General features: G+C 49.7%; 1 protein-coding gene across 2 annotated transcripts in view; it reads left to right on the plus strand.

Annotated features, from left to right (window-relative positions):
• DHRS3 (dehydrogenase/reductase 3) overlaps window positions 1-12,297 on the plus strand; it is a 53,883-nt gene that overhangs the window by 13,016 nt on the left and 28,570 nt on the right. The window lies entirely within an intron of this gene.

The following is a 12,297-nucleotide window of genomic DNA, read 5'->3' on the forward strand; positions in this document are numbered from 1 at the left end:
CCAACACTTGAAAATTAAAAGAAGGCAGCCCTTCTCAGCATGACTTCAGCAGGAATCTCCAGCAGTGATGTCATTCCTTTGTCCAGGCTTTCCAGGGTGCTGGGGAGCAGGGAGGAGGCAAGAGGGTGCAGGGTGGGCACAGACTCACATCCTTCACTCAGGCTTAGATTCCTGTGGCTTCTGAACTGGATGCTGATGGCTTCCTTGCGTTCCTAGTAATATTCATGACCATGGTACTCTACATGTCTGTGGTACCATACATGATTGGTAATATACGTGACTGTGGTAATATACAAGGGGGCTTCCAAAAGGTGGTGGAAAATGGAATTAAAGGATGAAAATAAAAAATATAGGCCAGGCACAGTGGCTCACTCCTGTATTCCCAGCACTGTGGGAGGCCGAGGCGGGCAGATCACTTGACGTCAGGAGTTCGAGACCAGCCTGTCCAACAGGATGAGACCCCATCTCTACTAAAAATACAAAAATTATCCGGCATGGTGGTGCATGCCTGGGATCCCAGCTACTCGGGAGACTGAGGCAGGAGAATCACTTGAACCTGGGAGGTGGAGTTTGCAGTGAGTGGAGATCGCACCACTGCACTTCAGCCTGGGCAACAGAGCAAGACTGTGTCTTTCTCCCTCTCTCCATGTATACACACACACACATACACACACACACATATACACAAATATATATATTTTATTTCTCAACATAAACTTCATCAAGTTACAAGACACTTTTGTAAGCGATGATACCAGCCATCTAGTCCGTCCCTAAATAACTGAGGGTCCTGAGAGTTCAGCCATGTCAATACAGTCTTTTTTTTACATCATTAGCTGAAGAGAAATGGATGCCCTTTGTCTTAGTCCTTTCTCACATTGCTATAGAGAAATATTAGAGACTGAGTAATTTATAAAGGAAAGAAGTTTAATTGACTCACAGTTACACATGGCTGAGGAGGCCTCAGGAAACTTACCATCATGGCGGAAGGAGAAGGGGAAGCAAGGCACCTTCTTCACAAGGCAGCAGGAAGGAGAATGAACTTAGGAGGAACTAACGAACACTTATAAAACCATCAGATCACGTGAGAGCTCACTCACTATCATGAGAACAGCATAGAGGAAACTACTCCCATGATCCAATTACGGCCACCTCATCTCTCCCTTGGCAGATGGGGATTATGGGGATTATAATTCAAGATGAGATTTGGGTGGGGACACAACGCCTAACTGTATCACCCTTTAAAGATTTTTTAAGATTAAGAAACAAAAGGAAGTTAGAAACAGCCAAATCAGGACTGTAAAGTGGATGCCTAATGATTTCCCATCAAAACCCTCACAAAATTGTCCTTGTTTGATGAGAGGAATGAATGGGAACCTTGTCTTAGTGGAGCAGGACCATCTGGTGAGGCTTTCCTGGGTGTTTTTCTGTTAAACTTTTGGCTAACTTTCTCAAAACACTCTCATTATAAGCAGATATTATTGTTCTTGTCCCTCCAGAAACTTAACAAGCAAAATGCCTTGAACATCCCAAAAAAACTATTGCCATGACCTTTGCTCTTGGTCGGTCTGCTTTTGCTTTGACTGGGCCATGTCCACCTCTTGGTAGCCATTGCTTTGATTGTGCTTTGTCTTCAGGATTGTAGTGGTTAATGCTTCATCCTCTCTTACAGTTCTTTGAAGAAATGCTTCAAGATCTTGATCCCACTTGTTTAAAATTTTCATTGAAAGCAGCCGGGCATGGTGGCTCACGCCTGTAATCCCAGCACTTTGGGAGGCTGAGGCGGGCGGATCACCTGGTTGGGAGTTCAAGACCAGCCTGACCAACATGGAGAAACCCCGTCTCTACTAAAAATACAAAAAAAAAAAAATTAGCTGGGCATGGTGGCACATGCCTGTAATCTCAGCTACTCAGGAGGCTGAGGCAGGAGAATCGCTTGAACCCGGGAGGCGGAGGTTGCCGTGAGCCAAGATCACCTCATTGCACTCCAGCCTGGACAACAAGAGTGAAACTCGGTCTCAAAAAAATAAATAAATAAAATAAAATAAAATAAAATTTTCATTGAAAGCTTTGCTCTCATCTGCACCTGATCTGGATGCAGTAGTTTTGGTGCCCATCAAGTGGAAAGTTTGTTCAACTTTAATTTTTCAGTCAGAATTGTGTACGCTGAACCAATGGAGATGTCTATGGTATTGGCTTTTTTTTTTTTTTTTTTTTTTTTTTTTTTTTTGCTGTTAATTGTCAGTCCTCTTCAGTTAGAGCACAAACAAGATGAATTTTTTCTTTCTAATTTGATGTGGATGGTCTGGCACTTCAGGCTTTATCTTCAACATCATCTCATCCCTTCTTAACAAGTTATCTATTTATTAACTACTGCTGATTTCTATTTTTTTTTTTTTTTTTGAGACAGTCTCACACTGTCACCAGGCTGGAGTGCAGTGACATGATTTCAGCTCACTGCAACCTCCGCCTCCTGGGTTCAAGCAATTCTCCTGCCTCAGCCTCCCAAGTAGCTGGGACTACAGGCGCATGTCACCACGCCTGGCTAATTTTTGTATTTTTAGTAGAGACGGGATTTCACCATGTTGGCCAGGATGATCTCGGTCTCTTGACCTTGTGATCCGCCTGCCTCGGCCTCCCAAAGTGCTGGGATTACAGGTGTGAGGCACCGCACCTAGCCAACTGCTGATTTCTTTGGGGCATTGTCCCCATAAACTTTTCATAAAGTATCAGTGATTTCACCATTCTTCCATCTAAGCAAGCTTCACTGTAAATTTGATGTTTGTTCTTGCTTCAGTTTTAGTAGAATTTATGTTGCTCTGATAGGAGTTCTTTTCAAACTGATGTCTTATCCTTCTTAGTGCCTCAAACTAGATCCCATTTAGTCATGTTATAACAAGTTAGTTATTTTGGGGCAAAAAAAATCTCAAATATATGCCTAGTTTTTTCGTAATACGCATTTTCCTTGAACTTTTTGAAGACCCTTTGTACATGATTGTGGTAAAAGCATGAATGTAGGAATATACATGGCACTATTACTATACATGGTACTGTTAATATACATGGGAATATACATGGCACTATTAATATACAGGGTACTATTAATGACTATGGTACTGTACAGGACATGGTATTGTACATGACTATGGTAATATACAAGATAGATACTGTATATGACCTTGGTAATATACAAGATGGATACTCTACAAGACCATATTAATATGCAAGAATGATACTGTACATGACCATGATAATATACAAGATTGATACTGTACATAACCGTGGTAATATATAAGACCTATACTGTACATGACCATGGTAATATACATGGCTGTGGCACTGTACATGACTGTGACAATGTGTGTGACGATGGTAACACACGTGACTTGGTACTCTACATGACTGCACAGTGCTTTTGCACATTCATTGTCTTCCTTGACCTTTTTTTTTTTTTTTTTTTTTTTGAGATGGAGTTTTGCCAGTCGCGCAGGCTGGAGTGCAGTGGCACGATCTCGGTTCATTGCAACCTCCACCTCCTCCCAGGTTCAAACGATTCTCCTGCCTCCACCTCCCAGGTTCAAGCAATTCTCCTGCCTCAGCCTCCCAAGTAGCTGGGATTACAGGCATGCGCCACCCCAGCTAATTTTTATATTTTTAGTAGAGATGGGGTTTCACCATGTTGGCCAGGATGGTCTCGATCTCTTGACCTTGTGATCCGCCCGCCTCATCCTCCCAAAGTGCGGGGATTACAGGCGTGAGCCACCACACCCGGCCAGCAGCATGCATTTCTGAGATCCAGGTGAAGTGGCTGTCCTGGGACACGTCGCTGAGGGCAGATTCTGAACCCAGGTTTCCCAGCTTCAACACTCCATCTTTTCCCACTGCAACAAATAATCTCAGCCTGGCCTGGCCTGCCTCATTCAGGGTCATGGAGAGGTCAAGAGACAAGCTGTTAAGTAATGGGGCTTAGTACACACAGGGTTCTGGAGAGAGCGGTGATAAGCAGTGAATGAGTCAACAGGATGCGGGCAGGGATGTAGTGAAATCCGCTTTTACACAAACATCATTTAGAGCACTGAGTAGCAGTATTTGCATACAATGAATGGGAGACTTGCCAAAGGAATAAAATAGTCCTCAGTTATCAGGGTTTCTTTTAAAGAGTAAACTGACAAGCAGGGTAATAGCACAGTTGAATTTCTTTCATTTGACAACCAGTGTGACATCTTAACATGCAGAGACCCAGCTGCAGAGGAGAGAGTGAGTGACAGCTCCCTCCAGTTAAGCCCGAGGTCACTGAGCTCTGCGTGGCCTGAGAGCTTTGATCACTGTAAATTAAGGAAAATCTTAGAAGACTTCTCGAAGGAGGTGGCAACTGAGGGGGTTGCAGTAACTCTCCATTTTTCTGCTGGTTGTAGAGCCCTTCAAGGGTCTGAAGAAAATATGAACTCTATCCCAGGAAGAAGGTGCAACTGAAAGTTTTGTACTTTTAAGGGGTCATGTACCCCTGTCGCCTATCCCAGACTCTGGGTTAAGAAGGCTTGTACTAGATACAAGCAAAACCCATCCAAGTCCTACAGGCTCAGATGCAGGCCCAGGGCGAGAGCTCGTGTGAGAGGCAGGGAACGCCCTGGTATCCTGTGACACTGAAGCCAGGGCAAGCTCAGGGTGGAGAGTACAGATGTGTGGCTTAGTGCTTAAGGCCACCAATGGTCAGCCTGGTGAAGGCCACTGGGCCCCAGCCTTTCTTACCTCATTGGCCATCCCTACTTCAAGGAATGTGGCCTTAAATCCTCTTTTCAGCAGCCTTTCGGGGATTTTGATGAGTGAAGCGTATGATGATCTTGTCCACACTGAAACAGCCTCCTAAGGAACACGGTCTCCTGTCTGCGTCCCACCTCCCCCAGCCACTTCTACCAGCCTCCAAGCCCCGCGGTCCCCATGCGGACCTCAGCGCCAGCTGAGGTTCAAGGTCCAGGTTTTCAAACTGGGTTCCGGAGCACCCTAGAGGCCCCAAGAAGGTAGGGCCACATGGGAGATGGAGCAGGGAGGGTTCTGAGGGACCCCTCCTTCCTGTGGACCAGATCAGTGTTGTCACTTCTGTTTTGTGGCTTACAATTCCATGTTAAGATTTTGGTGTGCATTTTGAAAGAAAGTCATTGTTTTAAAGAAAGGAAAAAAATAAGGCTTGAAAATGATGCTTCAAGGAAATGACTCAGCCTGCTCCCTCTCCTCGACGGACCCTTCTTGGATTTGCTGGATGTCCCCTCTTTAATGACACCTCCACCTTTGGCTCTTTACTCCAAGGTGCTGTGGCTTCTGGACCAAATGCCCTCTAGTTCGCTTGGGCTTTTGCCCCTCAGGAGAGGGACCCACACTCCCACCCCAGACGTGTGGAACCCCTCCTGCCCTCAGCCTCGGCACCTCCTCTACCTCTGGGGTGCCCACAAGCTAGAAGCTCTGAATGCCCAAGCGGGGCTGAGACAGCCTCTCCAAGGGGGACTCAGCCCAAATCCATCTGCCAGAAAGGACACAGGAGGCTTCTCCCTGGCCCTCCCTGCCTCCAAAGCACCCATCCCTGGGAGAGTGTGCCTTGACAACCTCAGCCCCAAAGCCCAGACCTGGCCCAAAGGCAGTGTCACAGCAGCCAAAATCTTTTGGGCGGTAGAGGCCGGCTCCGGCCAGAGCACTCATGCAATTTGTGGTGCCGGCCAGGGCTGCTGGAAACCAGCGCCTAATGCTGTAGATTATGAGGGGCCTCCCAGTGACCTGCTGTGTGACCTTGGGCGAGGAACCCTCTCTGGGCTTTGGTTCCCTCATCTGAAAAATGAAGGTGTGGAAATGTAGTGAAAAAGCTCCTATCACCTCCTGGGTAATGGCAAGAGCGTTTCCAAGAGACAACCACTCCTTCCAGGTGGGGCAATGGCCGTGGGGGTGGGGGGCAGTGGATACCCCCTGCTCCAGCCCTTCTCCTTCTGCATATTAGACCAGATGCTCAGCAGGACACCAGAGAAAAAAGGCAAAAAACCCGCTGGCCTGACTCAACCTTGGTTCTGGGACTCCCCCGGGAAGCAGAGAGTTGTGCCCCTGCCACAGAAGCCCTCAGGGGGAATTGGAGCCTTTGACCCTTTCTAGAAGTCTGTGAGAGGGAACCACTCCCTACAGGGAGTCTGGCCATCTCCCTTCCACCCGAGGCCTCACCTCTGTTGAGATGACCCGTGGCACAGCCCCTATCTTCCCAGGCAGGGGCTGGTCCAACATAGGCCTTTCTGCAACCCAGGGGCTGAGGCTGGTCAGGGGTACGGCCTCCTCTCTGGTCCTGGCTGCCCAACCCCCACAACCATCCAACTTCCCCTGCACAAGGCATTAGTCATTTTGATCTCTGCGTCCAAGTAGCTCAATTGGTCAGGACCGGGCTGCGGTGAGGCCAAAGTCAGGGGTTACCATAGCAACTCACCACGCTTTGTGGCTGCTTGTTGATATCCACAGGGGCAGGGGGCATGCCCTCTCACTCACCAAGTATCTGGCAACTGGCACAGTATCTGGCCCACAGTAGATACTTAATAAATGGTTGTTGCCTAAATGAATGCCTGACCGACCCATTGTAGCTAGTTAGAGCCAGTGATTACTGAGCACCTACTATGTGCCAGGGACTGTTCTAAGCCCTGACACGTCACAAGGTCATTTACTACTCGAAGTAACCTTCCAGCGTGGGTACCGTTATCATCTTCTTCTTACCAACAGGACTCTGAGAGTCAGTAACTTAGAATCACACAGCTAGTAAATGACCCAGCAGGATTGGAACCCAGGGTGTCTGCTTGTAACCAATGAGTCTTGCCTTTTGGTTGATAGTTTCACGGAAGAGATGGCGTTGATGGCCCCTAGTGGAGTCCGTAGCCAGACAGTCTATATGGGTCAAACAACATCACCTCCAGCTTTCCCGATGGGGGCTCTGGAGGTGTTCCTCAGATTGGTTTATTGACTCATGGGACCAGAAATCCCTGGGTAGGGCTGACTTTGGGCATGTCTCCAGGGGCTCAGTGCTGTCAGGACTCAGGAGGGTTTCTCTCTCCCCTCACTTTAAGGCAGACCTCTCTGCCACGGGGCTGCTCACACCTGCCCCCTGCTGCTCATAACGTAACCTTTCCAGCTCCCATTCAAGTAGACAGACAGGTGTTCATTGCCCAGAAGTCCTGGAAGGGTCCAGGAATTGGGTCTCTCTGGCAGTGACTGGGTGAGCCTGAACCAAGGAAATGGTGCTGTATTTGGCCAGCTGGGGGTCATGGCCAGACTCTGAGCCAGGGGTATACCAGCCCCAGCCAAGCCATAGGGTTTGGGAGTCGGGAGGTCGGCTTCTGCAGGGCAGATGGGGGGATACCATGAGCAGGAGCAAGGGGTCCAGTACACCTTCTTGTGGAAGGACAACACTCATCTTCCAGTCATGCCACGTGGAAACAGCCAGGAGAGCCAGGCCTGCCTGTATCAGGCAGCCCTCCAGATCTAATCCTGCAGACCTTATCAGGTCATTTACTGATGCCTTACCACCGCGCCCCCCTACCCCCCACCCATCTCCCCAAGAAAAAAAAAGATAGAATGGACTTTTCAGGGTTGAACTAAAATCTCTGCCTTCAAGGAGACTGCAGTTCAAAGAGGCAAAATGCTCAGCCACCAAAGTCCAGCAGGTTGTCAACAGACTGACTTTGGAAACTTTTCTAGACGATAGATAGAGAGATAGACTGTGATATGAGAGGAAAGGAAGCCCTTTGCTAGGTCATGGTTGCTAGTGATACTTCACAGGTGCGAGAGGCCAGCTCTCCCTCCCCTCCAGCTGCGGGCAGGGGAGCAGAACAGAGATGATATTGGGTCCTTCCAAGGTGGTTGGTGGGGCGGGGGGGGCTTCCTTTTAGCGCTCCCGCAGCCCAGCAAGCAGTGGCCCCTCTCACAGGCCTGGTAGCAGGTCACCGTGGGGAGCTGGGGCCAGTGTGACTGTAAAGGGCGGCGTGACCTTCATGCAGGCAGGCAGTCCTGCCAAACACACCCACATGGAGTCTGTCCACCCTTGGCTGCACGGCCCATGTTCTTACATCTCAGATGCCAAAGAATTAAGAGTCTGACCTGGCCTCTCCGGGCCACTTCCCTATGAGCACACAGCAGAGGAGACGGGGTCCTTAAGGGATGGCAAGACACAAGGTCAGTGTGGACTGGGCACATGGTGCCCTCCGAGGGCTCACACCTCCTCAGCCAGCAGATCCATGCCTTGGCTTTGGGGATGTCTCCTGAGCCTTCAAGTCAGTGGAAATGTTTGTGTGAGTGTGTGTGTGTACATGTGCACACACACACACACACAGATGTGCGGTTCTTTCTTTCTCAAGGAGCCAGTAAAGCATAGAGATTCAGATTTTGAGTTCAGGAGTCAACCACACCAAAGTTCATATGCTGGCTCTTCTATTCACTTGCCGTGTGACCTTGAGCAAGTTACTGGACCTCTCTGAGCCTACATGCCTTGGTAGGGTGGACCATGGCTGAAGGCAGCTCCAAGCACAGACGGGGGCTTCCAACCAGTCTTTGTTGTTAATAAAGGGCTACCCACGTGTTAAACAATTTACATGACAATCTGATTTACTCCTCAGAGCAACCCTATGACACAGTCACTGTTCCCAGTTTAAAGATGGAAATACTAGGGCTCAGAGACGTTAAATACTTGCCCAAGGTCACACAGCCCAGGTAGCCATGGGATTCGAATCCAGGCAGTCTGGCTTCTAGGAAAGGAAACCTGGCTGTGCCTAGGACTGGAGTCTAAGCTGAGGCGTTAAGGATGAGATGGAAGCAGCAGAAGGAAAATATCCCAGGCAGAGGGAAACAGCGGATCTAGAAAATAGGAGATGAGAGAGTTTGTTTCCTTTGGGAAAAAGACCCTGGCCTGGCCAGAACAAAAGTGTGAGCAGGGAGTGGAGAGAGATGGCCAGGGCCATACCTCGTAGAGCCTGGTGGTTGTGGGGTGAAGTCTGGACATGATTGGGAGAGCACTAGGGAGCCACTGAAGGCTTTCTACAGGATGCACGACCAGCCCACATTACTGGAAGGTGACGGAAGCCTGATTTTCCACAGAATTCTCTGATGTTGGAGGGATGTGATGCTCTCTGAGGACCGCGGAAAATCACTTTCTGTGGGGCTGGTGCTTGGGAAAATTCCCGCCTCAACTGGCCCTATGGGCCAAGGGCCTGGCTTTTCTCCCCGCATCCTGGTCTTTGCACGGTGTGCTGGCCTGGCCATTTCCCATTGAATGTCCCGCTTCCTCTGAATCCCCTGGCCCTCTGGGCCCAGAGCCACAGCCTGATAGCATGAGACCAGTCAGCCGGAAGGGTTAACTCCAAGGCAGTTGACCTTCGTCCTAGCAGAGATTAAACCGATTCCTAATTAATAGCCTGTAGGATAGCTACCTTGGCACAGCTTGCAAGTAATTTAAGGCTTGTCCTTAGAGGCCGGTCCATAAATTACGTTTAATTAGCTGAAGGTCTCCCTGGGACACATCAGCCTGGTGTGTGATTGAGCCTACCAGCTCAGTGACCTCTGAATTTCATGTTGGAGTATGAGGGAGATGCTGAGATACTCCAGTAAAATGTTTATTTCCTTTTCCAAAACAAGAGCTGAATTGTTTCTTCTGCTAGCAGCTCTGAGGGGTACCGCCAACCGGTTTGGGGGTCTCTGCTCAGCTAGTTCCTGGCTTTGCTCTTGACTAATTACTTATACTTCCAGGGTCTCAGTGCCTTATCTCTAAAAAGAAGCCGAGTTCAAGTCTACAGACCCTTATCTGAAACCCTTAAGGCTAGCTGTGTCTCATAGGTCTGACGTTTTGGACTTTGGAAATGCAATCCAGCACATAGGCCATATACCTAGTGACGCCCACAGCAAGGTCTAGGGCAGCCACCCGTAATCACAGTGATAGTCACCACAGTGGGATAAAGAGACCAGAACTAGCCTCATGATGGTTCCAATTAGGGCTTGCTCTAAACGCGTGTGTCAAAAATAAATGTAGGATTTTAGAGCTTTTTGGATTCTAGAACGGAGGATAAGGGGCCATAAACCTCACTGTTGAACTCAGAGAAGCTCCTAAATAAATGCTAATTATGATGAGTACTGTTGTTATTTTTTTTGTTTTATTTTACTTGCCGAGACAGAGTCTCACTCCATCACTCAGGCTGGAGTGCATTGGTGCAATCTCAGCTTACTGCAGCCTCAACCTCCCAGGCTCACGTGATCCTCCCCAGTGGCTGGGACTATAGGCGCGCACCACCATGCCTGGCTAACTTTTGTATTTTTAGTGGAGACAGGCTTTCACCATGTTGCCCAGGTTACCTGTTGTTATTATTCCTCTTTCCCCTACAGCTAATACGCTGCCATGTCCACTGCCCCTGCACATGTAGAGACTGGATGTGCGGGCAACTTTTAGTTTGGCAGGTGTCACCTGTCTGCTGGGGATGTGTGATACGTTCTCCCTGGAGTGGCTCTGCCGGAGCTGTGTTTGTGTTTCCTGCTGCCTGGGGGAGCGTGGAAGGCTTGTGACTTGGCACGAGGTCCCACTGGGTGTTCCTGTTGGGCACCCTCTGTGTGATGGCTGGGGCTGGCTTCCTGGGTGTGACCCAGGGATTCTCACTGGCCCTGCTCTCAGAAGCGCCCTACACTTGGTTTGAGGCTCGGCTGTCACCATCTTGCAATTCTTTACAATTTTTGAACCAGGGACCCTGCAAATGATGTGGTTGGTCCTAACGACAGCCATACCACACAGGTTGTCAACTTCATTCCTCCCAAGTTCCCCTCAAAGGGAAGTTACTAATGTTTCACAGAAGAGGCAAAACTATTTCATTCATTCATTCACACAGTCACTGGGCACCCAATTACCAAGCAAGGCCTGGAAATTCCTTGGAGAGCCTACATTCTAGAGAGTATGTGTGTTTGAGAATGGGAGAAATAGACAAAAACCAAGCAAACAAATAACCACCATCACTTCAGATAGTGACCAAGTGCTGCAAAGACAAGAAAGCAGAGGGATGTGAGGGAGAAGGATGTTAAAGATTAAATTCAGTGAAGGAGAAGCTGGAATCAGGGCTGGAGTTCAGCTGTGCCTTGTTGCACTCCATGGGTACTCGCTAAAGATCTGGGGTCATTTCAGGCTGGGCGCCGTGGCTCACGCCTGTAATCCCAACACTTTGGGAGGCTGAGGTGGGTGGACCAGTTGAGGTCAGGAGTTCGAGACCAGCCTGGCCAAGATGGTGAAACCCTGTCTCTACTAAAAATACAAAAATTAGCCAGGTGTGGTGGTGGGCGCCTGTAATCCCAGGTACTCGAGAGGCTGAGGCAGGAGAATCGCTTGAACCCGGGAGGCGGAGGTTGCAGTGAGCCGAGATCGCGCCACTGCACTCCAGCCTGGGTGACAGAGTGAGACTCCGTCTAGGGCGGGGGGAGATCTGGGGTCATTTCTAGGTTCCCCACCCCCCACAAGGCAGGGTGATCATTAGTTAATGGGGTCCAAGTAGGGGAGTCAATGGGGGTCTCCTTGAGCCGGGGGGGACTATTCATCCCCAAATACCTCGTCACCCCGGCTTCTCACAATAAACCCAGAGGCTCAGTTTGGGGGGGCAGTGGGTGAGGAGAAGGGCAGCCTTGGTTTCTCTGAGGGTCTCCAAGTTCTCCCCGTGCCAGGCCCCCTGCACTTGAGGCTTCTGACCGGCCCTGCGGTTTGGTGAGCATTTTCTTGCACTTTTGACCTTCCCCACACCAGCACAGGGAGGCCAGTTTCAGTTTTCCCCACTTCCCCAGATGGAGATGGTGAAGCTCAGAGATGCCAAGTGACTCATCCAAAAGTCACACAGCAAATCAACTCCAGAGCAGATTCCTTGAGGCCCCAACCAGGCTGCTTTTCATTCCAAAGGGCAGTGCAGGCTCTCAGCTCTGAGCGCTGGCTGCCAAATTAGTGCGGTCCAGGGCTGCTCTGGGAGCTCCGCCGGATAAACAGGCTCCCTGCTTCGGAAGGGAGGGGCGGTGCGCGGCCAACGGGACACTTTTATACCTCTTTATACCTGGAAGCCATCCCTGCAACCCCCCAACCAGGCTTTGCAAGGGAGAAGTAATGAGCTTCCCAGAAAGCCCAGAGCAAAGGCAGGCACCTCCCCAATCTCTTCCCACGAAAACCCGAAGCTGACCCCGGAGGCCCAGCCCTCGGGTTTAGAGGCTTCTCGGGGAAGCGGAGACAGAGACCCTAGAGGAGAGGCTGCCCCCGGAGGGGTGGGAGCTGCCAGCCCC

Source organism: Pan paniscus, chromosome 1, assembly GCF_029289425.2.
Source record: "Pan paniscus chromosome 1, NHGRI_mPanPan1-v2.0_pri, whole genome shotgun sequence".
Lineage (NCBI taxonomy): Eukaryota > Metazoa > Chordata > Mammalia > Primates > Hominidae > Pan > Pan paniscus.